The 11,548-nt window shown below is 45.1% G+C and overlaps 1 non-coding gene across 1 annotated transcript; it reads right to left on the reverse strand.

The window, feature by feature from the left end:
- Positions 1-10,170: 10,170 nt before the first annotated feature.
- On the reverse strand, positions 10,171-10,317 carry LOC128844997 (U4 spliceosomal RNA). The gene has a single exon (XR_008446587.1). It is a non-coding gene; the product is annotated as a U4 spliceosomal RNA (small nuclear RNA).
- Positions 10,318-11,548: the final 1,231 nt, after the last annotated feature.

The raw sequence follows: 11,548 nt of genomic DNA on the forward strand, positions 1-11,548 counted from the left end.
AAACAATAAAAAATAGCGGAAGGATGGGCTTGTGGTTAAAGCATTGGACTGGGACTCAGGAGATCTGGCTTCAATTGCTAGCTCTGCCAGACTCGCTGTGTAACCTTGGGCAAGTCATTTCATCTCTCTGGACCTCAATTCTCCATCCGCAAAGAGAGTAAAAATCCTTCCTTTGTTCATCTTGTCGATTTAGACTGCAAGCTCCTTGGGGCAGGGACTGGCTCTTAATTTATGATATTACAGTGCCTCGCACAATGCAGTCCTGATCTCGGTGGGGGCCCACAGGTGCCATCATAACACACAAAACAAAACAACTTTTTTCTTAGTGGGTCTCCTGTTTTTGTTTTTTATAGAGGGTGCCACCCCCAGGGTGGAAGAGCAAGACTTGAAGCTGTCCCACAGCAAGTCCAACCGCATAAATAATACTGCTGAAAGCATAACTGAGGCTCTGTTGTGCTAGCAGCCTGCAGTGCCAATAAACTAAAGTAACACTAATGAAATCACTTAACCAAGGGGAGCTTTCCCAGTCTCATTTCATCAGAAGAATGGAGTTCAACTCCCGAAAGCAGCAATCATGCTACAGTATTAACAAAGTAAACTTCGACCGACTCAGTTTCACAAAATAACACTCACTGAGGGTTCTCTTAAAATCTCCAGCTAGCAATGCAAGGAAAAATACATGTAATGCACTGATATAATGACAAGAAAAACAGAGAAAAAGATTTATGGAGTAAATTCATTAAGTTTTCAACTTGCATTCCATGGTCCTGGAGTCCAACTCAAATTGCTGTATGAAAGCTCTTTCTCATGGATCGAGATGAAATTTAAGATTACTTTTAATTACAAAGGGTGTGGGAGAATGTTTTCATGGGAGACAAATACCTCTACACCTTTTACCAATGTGGACTGAAGAGGTTCACAACAAACAAGAATAAACTGATTTATTAGCGCTGGGACATCGTTGTGTCAGACTGCCGCAGAGTCTGAGAGTTAATCTCGTTAGTTTTTACAGCCAAGTATATATCTGAGTGCCTTTCCCTGTCCTCCGTCCTGCAAGTTTTCACTAGAAATTAAAATGGCATAAGTTTTATGGGAGAAAAGTTTACTCCCGTAGTGGTTTTCAAATGGATTAGTGGGTTACAGAAAGATATGAAACATGTTTTTTTTCATTTAAAAATTCAGCTGTACTTTCAGTAACTTTTAAAATAGATCCTCATGCAGTTTAACCAGAAAAACAGTTAATCACAGGAGCCCTTTTTATAGGACAAATGTTCAAAGTGGCCTCAACCTGGCTTGTATTTTGGTATGAGTAAATTTGTGGGAATCATCAGTCTACACACATTATAGGTGGGACTGGTAATATTACCTATTATTTAGGATGCCTGACCCCCTGTAAGACCCTGTTTCCAGTGGCTCATTGCTTTGTCAAACTTTAACTGTTTGGGCTGAAATCGTCCCTGTCACGTGGCCGCCTCCCGCTGAAGAGTGGGTGTGAGTGAGTGTAAAATTTCAGCCAAAATAGTTCAGCCATTTCGGAGAATGAAGATAGGGAAAAAGACATTGTTTCGCCCAAGTTAAAACATTCTGGCGACCTTGTCTTAGGCCCTTAGAAAAGGGAACTGAAATCTGGCAGTCAGTGAGGAGGTGGCATGGCTGGAAAGACATTGCATGCCGTTCCGCCAGTTCTCAAATGGGAGGCAGCCCCTCGGGGACCAAGGTCAGCATTCGGGGATTGCAGCAGCTCTAGGAATGGTTATGAAGGAGTTTGATTTCCACCTCTGGAGGCTTGGGTTCAAATTTGCTTTCAGGGAGGTCCAAAAAAGATCTCAAGGGGAACACTAGCTTACCAGTTGGCATCCTTCGGAGTTCTACAGTGGGAACTAAAGTGCCAAAAGGGCAACATTCACCCCTCACAAGGGCTTAAATTGTGCCTAGCTCTTGGGCTGGCCCTCTGCATGGGATGCCTTTCACCTGATCCGAGCAGCCTGGGAAGTGTGAACACATGCATACGCACCGTGGGTCAATCCCAAATTTGGATACATAAATCTCCATGCATCTTATAACATCAGCTATCACGGGGGTATGCTACAACACTGCCTGTACTTAGCAGTGCAGACCAGTCCCCCATTTGCTGTTTTAACATCTGCCCTGCATTCTGCTTTCAATTTTTACAAGAAAAAACAAAAAAAACAACCAGATCAAGAACTGTTAAATTACTCAAAGATGCTCTAACGTGTCTGTTCCTTTATAGCGGTGAGGCATGTAGTGTGCATATAGGTTTGTAGTTTGCAGGCAGGAGCAGCATGGGATTTTGCGATCAGTATCTGCAGGGAGAGGCATCGAAGGGATTTTGTATGAAGGCTTCCCCTAAAAAATGATTTACCAGAGCAATAAAAGACCAAGTGTGTTGCTCTGACTGCATTTTAGTGCATCTAATAGAAAGAAATTTATGGGAAGCTTCAGTCCTTTTGAAACATTTTGCAATGTCTAATCATCCTGTTGCATTGTATTTCCCAAAAGGTCCAACCAGACCACGTGCATAATTGTAGGCATAGATTCTTTTCTCTAACATCTATTTTATATCCAATACTTCCAATTAGGGGACTAGATATTGCTTTTAGAGGGGATACTTTCCATGACAATATTGATGTCTTTCCCACCTCTAGCTAGTATGATCCTAAGGCCTGGTCTACACTATGAGTTTAGGTCGAATTTAGCAGCGTTAAATCGAATTAACCCTGCACCCGTCCACACAACGAAGCCATTTACTTCGACATAAAGGGCTTTTAAAATCGATTTCTGTACTCCTCCCCGACGAGGGGAGTAGCGCCAAAATCGACATTGCAATTTCGAATTAGGGTTAGTGTGGCCGCAATTCCACGGTATTGGCCTTCGAGAGGTCCCATTGTGACCGCTCTGGACAGCAATCTGAACTCGGATGCACTGGCCAGGTAGACAGGAAAAGCCCCGCGAACTTTTGAATTTCATTTCCTGTTTGCCCAGCAGGAAGAGCACAGGTGACCACGCAGAGCTCATCAGCACAGGTAACCATGCAGTCCGAGAATCGAAAAAGAGCACCAGCATGGACCCTACGGGAGGTACTAGATCTGCTCACTATATGGGGAGAGGATTCTGTCCTAGCAGAACTGTGTTCCAAAAGACGAAATGCCAAAACATTTGAAAAAATCTCCAAGGGCATGATGGAGAGAGGCCACAATAGAGACTCATTACAGTGCTGCATGAAAGTTAAGGAGCTCAGCCAAGCCTACCAGAAAACCAAAGAAGCGAACAGAAGGTCCAGGTCAGAGCCACAGACATGCCACCTCTACGCTGAGCTGCATGCAATTCTAGGGGGGGCTGCTACTACTACCCCATCCCTGACCGTGGATTCCGAGGAGGGGATACTCTCAGCTATGCCTGAGGAATCTGCGGACGGGGAAGATGATGATGAGGAGGAGGATGACGAGCTTGCGGAGAGCACACAGCACTCCGTTCTCCCCAACAGCCAGGATCTTTTTCTCAGCCTGACTGAAGTACCCTCCCAACCCTCCTCAGGTGAGTGTACTTTTGTAAATATAAAACATGGTTTAATGATTAATTTGCCCTGAGGACCTGGGATGCATTCGCGGCCAGTACAGCTACTGGAAAAGTCTGTTAATGTGTCTGGGGATGGAGCGGGAATCCTCCAGGGACATCTCCATTAAGCTCTCCTAGAGGTACTCCAAAAGCCTTTGCAGAAGGTTTCTGGGCAGGGCAGCCTTATTCCGTCCTCCATGGTAGAACACTTGACCACGCCATGCTAGTAGCAAGTAATCTGGTATCATTGCATGACAAAGCCTGGCAGCATATGGTCCCGGTATTTGCTGGCATTCAAGCAACATCCGTTCTTTATCTCGCTGTGTTATCCTCAGGAGAGTGATATCATTCATGGTAACCTGGTTGAAATACGGGAATTTAATTAAGGGGACAGAGGTGGCTGTTCCTACTGGGCTGTTTGCCTGTGGCTGAAAAGAAATCCTTTCCTGCAGTTAGCCAAGTGGGGGCAGGCAGGCACTGGCACTGAGCTTTTCGCGTTTGGCTAGCAGAGATCTTCCCTGATACCAGCCACGCGGTGGGGGGAGGGATAAAGCGATCATTCCAGAGAATTGGATGGGGGAGGGGGGGTTAGTTTGGTTTCTGCTGCTGCACGTTAACAGGAAAACTGCAGCACTCAATGGGCTTTGCTTGATATGTGGGAAAGGAGGGCGCTGCTTTTATGAAAGCTGCAGAAGCCGAAAGACAATGGCTTATCATGGCCACATGCAAACCGAATTCTGTTGCCCGGACCTGCATCTGTGATCTCTAACATCAAAGCCGCAGGCACTCAATATTAAGATGCAAAATGCGACCTTGTACCGAAATCACATGTGCTATGTAATATGAATAGTGTTGTTCACCGTGAAAGAGTATAAGAATTGTTCTGTAAAATGTATCTTTTTAAATTCTTCTCTCCCTTTTTTCCCTCCCTCCCGCAGCTGCAAATTTTTCAAGCCTCCCTCCTCCATCCCGAAGGCTATCTCAAATAAGGTGGCAAAAAAAAACGGACACGAGACGAAATGTTCTCTGAAATCATGGAATCGACCCGCAATGAAAGTGCTCATCTGAATGAGTGGAAGGACACGGTATCAAAGTACAGGAAAGATGCCAGTGAACGTGAGGACAGGAGGGACCAACGTGAAGACATGAGGGACCAACGTGAGGAGAGGAGAGATGCTCGAGATGAGAGGTGGCAGGATGCAACACTGGGGCTGCTGCGTGATCAAATGGGCATGCTCCAGAGTCTGGTGGAGCTTCAGGAATGGCAGCAGGATCACAGAGTGCCGCTGCAGCCCCTGTATAACCACCCTCCCCCCTCACCATGTTCCATAGCCTCCTCACCCAGACATGTAAGAACGCGGGGGGGGGGGGAGGGAGGGGGAGGCTCCATGCACCCTCCCACTCCACCCCAGTGGACAGCCCAAGCAAAAGGATGTCATTATTTTGAACTTTTTAGTGGCCTTTTGCTTCCCTCCTATCCTCCTCCTAAACCCCACCCGGGCTACCTTGTCAGTTCTCCCCCTCTTTTTATAATCAATTAATAAAGAATACATGATTTTTAAATGATAGTGACTTTATTTCCTTTGAAAGCAAGCTGTGATCGAAGGGGGAGGGTGGGTTGCTTACAGAGAATGAGTCAATCAAGGGGGCGGGTTTTCATCAAGGAGAAACAAATAGAACTTGCACACCATAGCCTGGCCAGTCATGAAACTGGTTTTCAAAGCTTCTCTGATGCACAGCGCTTCCTGGTGTGCTCTTCTAATCACCCTGGTGTCTGGCTGCGCGTAATCAGCGGCCAGGCGATTTGCCTCAGCTTCCCACCCCGCCATAAAGGTCTCCCCCTTACTCTCACAGAGATTGTGGAGCACACAGCAAGCAGCAATAAAAATGGGGATATTGGTTTGGCTGAGGTCTGAGCGAGTCAGTAAAGTGCGCCAGCGTCCCTTTAAACATCCAAATGCACATTCTACCACCATTCTGCACTTGCTCAGCCTGTAGTTGAACAGCTCCTGACTACTGTCCAGGCTGCCTGTGTATGACTTCATGAGCCATGGCATTAAGGGGTAGGCTGGGTCCCCAAGGATAACTATAGGCATTTCAACATCCCCAACTGTTATTTTCTGGTCTGGGAAGTAAATCCCTTGCTGCAGCCATTTAAACAGATGAGTGTTCCTGAAGATGCGAGCGTCATGAACCCTTCCCGGCCATCCCACGTTGATGTTGGTGAAACGTCCCTTGTGATCCACCAGTGCTTGCAGCACCATTGAAAAATACCCCTTGTGATTTATGTACTGGCTGCCCTGGTGCTCCGGTGCCAAGATAGGGATATGGGTTCCATCTATTACCCCACCACAGTTAGGGAATCCCATTGCAGCAAAGCCATCCACTATGACCTGCACATTTCCCAGAGTCACTACCTTTGGTAGCAGCAGCTCAGTGATTGCTTTGGCTACTTGCATCACAGCAGCCCCCAGAGTAGATTTGCCCACTCCAAATTGATTCCCGACTGACCGGTAGCTGTCTGGCGTTGCAAGCTTCCACAGGGCTATCGCCACTCGCTTCTCAACTGTGAGGGCTGCTCTCATCTTGGTATTCTGGTGCTTCAGGGCAGGGGAAAGCAAGTCACAAAGTTCCATGAAAGTGCCCTTACGCATGCGAAAGTTCCGCAGCCACTGGGAATCGTCCCACACCTGCAACACTATGCGGTCCCACCAGCCTGTGCTTGTTTCCCGGGCCCAGAATTGGTGTTCCAAGGCTAGAACCTGCCCCATTAACAACATTATCTCCAAAGTGTCGGGGCCCGCGGTTTGAGAGAATTCTGTGTCCATGTCCATGTCCTCATCACTCTCGTCGCCACGCTGCAGTCGCCGCCTCCTCCTTGCCTGGTTTTTCAGGTTCTGGTTCAGCATAAACTGTACGAGAATGCGCGAGGTGTTTATAATGTTCATGACTGCTGTCTTGAGCTGAGCGGGCTCCATGCATGTCGTGGTATGTTGTCTGCAGTGTTCACCCAGGAAAAAAGGCGCGAAACTGTTGTCTGTCATTGCTTTCATGGAGGGAGGGGTGAGGCTGTACCCAGAACCACCAGTGACAATGTTTTTCACCCCATCAGGCACTGGGATCTCAACCCATAATTCCAATGGGTGGGAACTATGGGATAGCTACCCACAGTGCAATGCTCCGGAAGTCAACGCTAGCCTCGGTACATGGACGCACACTGCCAAATTAATGTGCTTAGTGTGGCCACATGCACTTGACTTTATACAATCGGTTGCCAAAAATTGAATTCTGTAAATTTGGAGTAATCCCGTAGTGTAGACATACCCTAAGGGAAGCAGAAATTTGCTCCTCTGAATTTAAGTGTGGTGTTTGTCCTTGCACCCTTCACAGTCAAGGAAGTTGAGAGTCACAGACTTGAACAGAAAGAAAGAAGAGGGCTGAATGTTGAGAAATGCTTTACACATACCAGCCAAGCAGATGCAGTAAAATAAATACCAGGGCTAATACATCCTAGCACCCAAATGCGCCCTCAGGTACTGCTCTCTTGAACTGAATTCTTTCCTTGCGACTGAGATGATGATGTTATTTAATTAGTTTTCCAGGCAAGAGCTGGGTTTGCTTTAGTAATAACTGGAGTTTAGCTTGTGTTTTTAGTGGGCAGCATTCCCTGCCCAATTACAATGTTAGATCTGTTCCTGGCATTTTTACTGTTGACTTTTCAAGTGTCGATAAATTCATTAAATGCCATGCCGACCTGCCTGGAGCTCACTCTAGCTAGCAAATTACACTTCCCCATTCTCTGATATTTTGGGGACTGGATTTGGACAGGGAACAAGTGACTGTTAAAAGCTAAGTGCCTAGATGTATTTCTAGCTTTAAAAATTGCTATTCCATGTCACGCTTCACTTCCAGGAGCTTTTGCAGGGTAATCCTTGTACTTACAGCAGAACCACCAGAATAGCACAGGAAAGGCTCCTTAAGGGACCTGCCAGACAGGTCAGCACCGCAGGATTGCCTGAAGAGGGGCACCGAGCCTAAAGGAAAGGGTAAGCAGTTGTTTCACCACAGACTTACAAGGGACCCACCCTACCCGCTCTGTCACCGCGAGCCCCCGCTCGCCCCCAACAGCAAAGAGCAGCTAGATTTAAAGTTAGTGAAAATGGCAAAGTGAACAAGGAACAACATGGGCAGTTTAACTGCAGTTTCAGCCCCGAAGGACTGCAAGAAGCATGGCTGAGTACTGCCGCGCTAATGCTGAAAAATTATAGTGCCCCATTCTGCCACCCTTACTCCCTTTCAATAGCCCCTTACTGTCAGCTACATTGTGACTCCTTCATACAGGGCCCTAAAGCCTCCTTTCACACCCACCCATACGGGCCCCGTGCGGCAATCCAAAACCGACCTGGGTTAGGAGTCCAGGGAGTGGGTGTGAGCATGCTTGGTGTGGCTGCTATTTCCCCACCATCAGCAAGTGGGTGGGGAAGAGGTAGGGAGAAGGTGGGGCCATGGCTTTGCCCTTCCCTCCCCCCAACCAGCACAGCCAAGATGGGTGAGGAAGCATGTTACCTCCTGTAATAGGCCGACACAGCATTACTCCCCCCGCCCCACTATTTCCCTGATTCATTTCCTGATCTTCTTCTCCAGAAGAACAGTCACTCAGAGACGTGTCTCCAAGTCACAGTTCCTTCCAAGAACTCCTTCCTAGAACAGCTATGTACTACCTGTAATTCAGGGCTGAGAGCAAACTCTCAATCAAGTACTATGTGATTTTTGTGTCATCTGCAAGCTTTGCCCTTCCCTCCCCCCAACCAGCACAGCCAAGATGGGTGAGGAAGCATGTTACCTCCTGTAATAGGCCGACACAGCATTACTCCCCCCGCCCCACTATTTCCCTGATTCATTTCCTGATCTTCTTCTCCAGAAGAACAGTCACTCAGAGACGTGTCTCCAAGTCACAGTTCCTTCCAAGAACTCCTTCCTAGAACAGCTATGTACTACCTGTAATTCAGGGCTGAGAGCAAACTCTCAATCAAGTACTATGTGATTTTTGTGTCATCTGCAAACTTTACCAGTGATGATTTTATATTTTCCTCCAGATCATTGATAAAGATATTGAATAGCCTTGGGCCATGATCCAATACTTGTGGGACCCTAGAAACCCCCTACTGGATGATAATGATTCCCCATTTACAATTACTTTTGAGATCTATGAATGAGCCAGTTTTCAATCCATTTCCCATGTGCTACATTGATTTTGTATGGTACTACATTTTTAATCAGAATGTTGGGCGGTATTGTCAAATGCCTAGCAGAAGTTGAATTATATTATGTCAGCAGTTACCTTTGTCAAGCAAATTTATAATCTAATTAAAAGCAACATCAAGTTTCTTTGACAAGAACTATTTTCCATAAAACCACGTTGATAAGTATTAATTATGCTGCTATCCTTTAATTTTTTACTGACTGCATCCTGTATCAGCTTGTCCATGATTTTGTCCAGGATCAATGTCAAGCCAACTGGCCTATAATTACCTAGGTCATCCCATTTACCATTTTTAAATATTGGCACATTAACTTTTTTCCTGTCTTCTGGAATTTCTCCACTATACCCAAATTAATTAAATATTGACATCAATGCTCAGAATTGTTGGGTGCAAGTTGTCTGGTCAAGCAGTTTTTAAAGTATTTAACTTTAGCAGATGGTGTTTATCATCATCCTAAATTATTGTTGGAATAGAAAATATTTTATCATCACCATAAGCTGTGAGTGCGTCATCCAGCTTCTTCCCAAATGCACAACAGAAATATTTATTGAACACTTCTGCCTTTTCTGTATCATTATTGACAATTGCATCATCCCTACCTAGTAACAGAGATAAATTTTCTAGAATATTGTTTGTTATATATTTTAAATCCTACTTATTGCCCTTAACCCTACTGGTAATAGATTTTTTTCACTGATATCCTTAGCTTCCCTTATCAACTGACTATTTCTTAACTGCTAATTGCTCATGATTGTTTCCAAGTTTTGTCTTTTTCCATTTGTTTTATATACAGATGCAATTATTTTATTGCTGCTTTCACTTCCTCCCTTCTTAACCAGGAAGGTTTTTTAACCTTCTTCAATTGTGGCTTTTTGGGCATCAGTAAAGTTTTTTTAAACAACTCCCAATTATTATATTTTTTGTTTAAATTTTTCCTGAATCAATTTTGCTCATAATTGTTTTCAGCTTTGGGAAATTTGCCATTTTAAATCACCAAGTATGTAAGTTATACATTTTATGACTCCCAATTGCCTTCGCTAGTGCAAGCTGCCTTGACAGGAGGGAGGTCAAATAGATTTAGTTGCAATGCCACTTCATAGAGTCTTGTTTCATATTCTTGGCTCCACTGTTTGCTAGCGAACTGGGCTGTCACACAGAAACAGGCAATGTCACCATCATGCATATATTTCTTTTGGATCTTCCTCAATTTAAAGTAGGAAACTAGGACCACTGATTGGTCTGAAAAATAGAAGTGAAACACTAAATTATTATGAATTTGTTTTTATATTATTATAGCATCTACCTCAGTGGCCCTTTGTGCTAGGTGCTGTACAAATGTATCGCAAGAGAGAATCCCTGACCTAGAGCTTGCAATCTAAAATCAGACAAAGGATGGGAGAAAGGAAACGTTTTCAACTAGCAATAATCGCGCCTCGGATTAACCTCATTGGCTACGATACTGCCACTGCGCAAAGTTTTACCAATGGAGAATTTAGGCACAGAGAGATTAGATGATTTACCTACAATCACACAGGCAATGCAGGAATTGAACTCAGCCCTCCCATGTCATATCCAATGTCTTAGCTACAAGGCCATCCTTCCTCTGTAGCAATCAGCATAAATAAGCAAGGCAGGACACTTTTTAGTCAAGACAACATTAACACGTAGTCGCTAAATATCCATAACGCAGCCAGTTGGCCTGCAGAATTTAACTAAGCTCTTCATGAGATGATTAAGTAACTCAATTGTTAACTCGAAACTGAAAAACTTTTATCAAAATGGCAATCATGATATGTAAACCCAATGCAGGGACTGACACTCTTATTTGCTGGAATAAACACATTTCAATTCAAATGTTGGTTCATTGACGGATTTAAAATGGAGCTAGTTTAAAATGGGGTGATGTTTTTGGCATCCTACAATCAGAAGTTCACGTAATGTGCCATACCAGAAGATCTCAGTGTTCCTGCCTCCAAACTTCCAGCCAAAATAGTCGTTTATTGGTGATGGTTTAACATTGCAGCCCTGTGAGAAATCAGACATTTCCCATGATATATGGGAAATAATTTTCCTCTTGGCAAGATTTTAGGAAAATTGCGAAATATTTTGCCTAAAACAGAAGGAGTTTCATCCTACTTCTTGCAGGAATGTGCAGGGGGGGGAAAAACGACAGAAGGCTACGCTACAGTTTCCAGTGGATTTCTGTCAAACACAGATCTTTGTGTTTGAAAGAGCTAGCATGCAATACCACGCATGTCATTGTAGTATGATTACTGATAGGACCTGTAACAGCCGGAGACAGCATTGCTCCAGCCTCCTGTATTAGCTGTTGAGGCACACGGCCTCATTCTCTGACAACAGCAGGCACAGAAGAAACAGATAAGCTTGGAATTCAGCGCAAGGAATGGGGACACAGAGCAGCAGTCCTCCGAAGGTCACCTTGATCCGCCATATGAACAGGCAATGCTGGGCGTACAGTTGCACTGCAAAGAACAGCTAGGAGAGAGCGTAGAGGTAGCTTAACGCCTGTTCCTGTTGCCTCTCTGGTCCCTTGTAGCCTGGGGGCTGCTTTGACTTAAATCAGCTGCAGATGATCCCAGGAGAGTGAACAAGCACTTGAGGAAGGGCGTGGCACATGTTGCACACCCGTTCTCTAGCCACATCCCCTTTTTTCCTGCTAAGTCAGCAGCCGTGGGGTGAGTTATGTA

This window comes from Malaclemys terrapin, chromosome 10 (genome assembly GCF_027887155.1).
Source record: "Malaclemys terrapin pileata isolate rMalTer1 chromosome 10, rMalTer1.hap1, whole genome shotgun sequence".
Lineage (NCBI taxonomy): Eukaryota > Metazoa > Chordata > Testudines > Emydidae > Malaclemys > Malaclemys terrapin.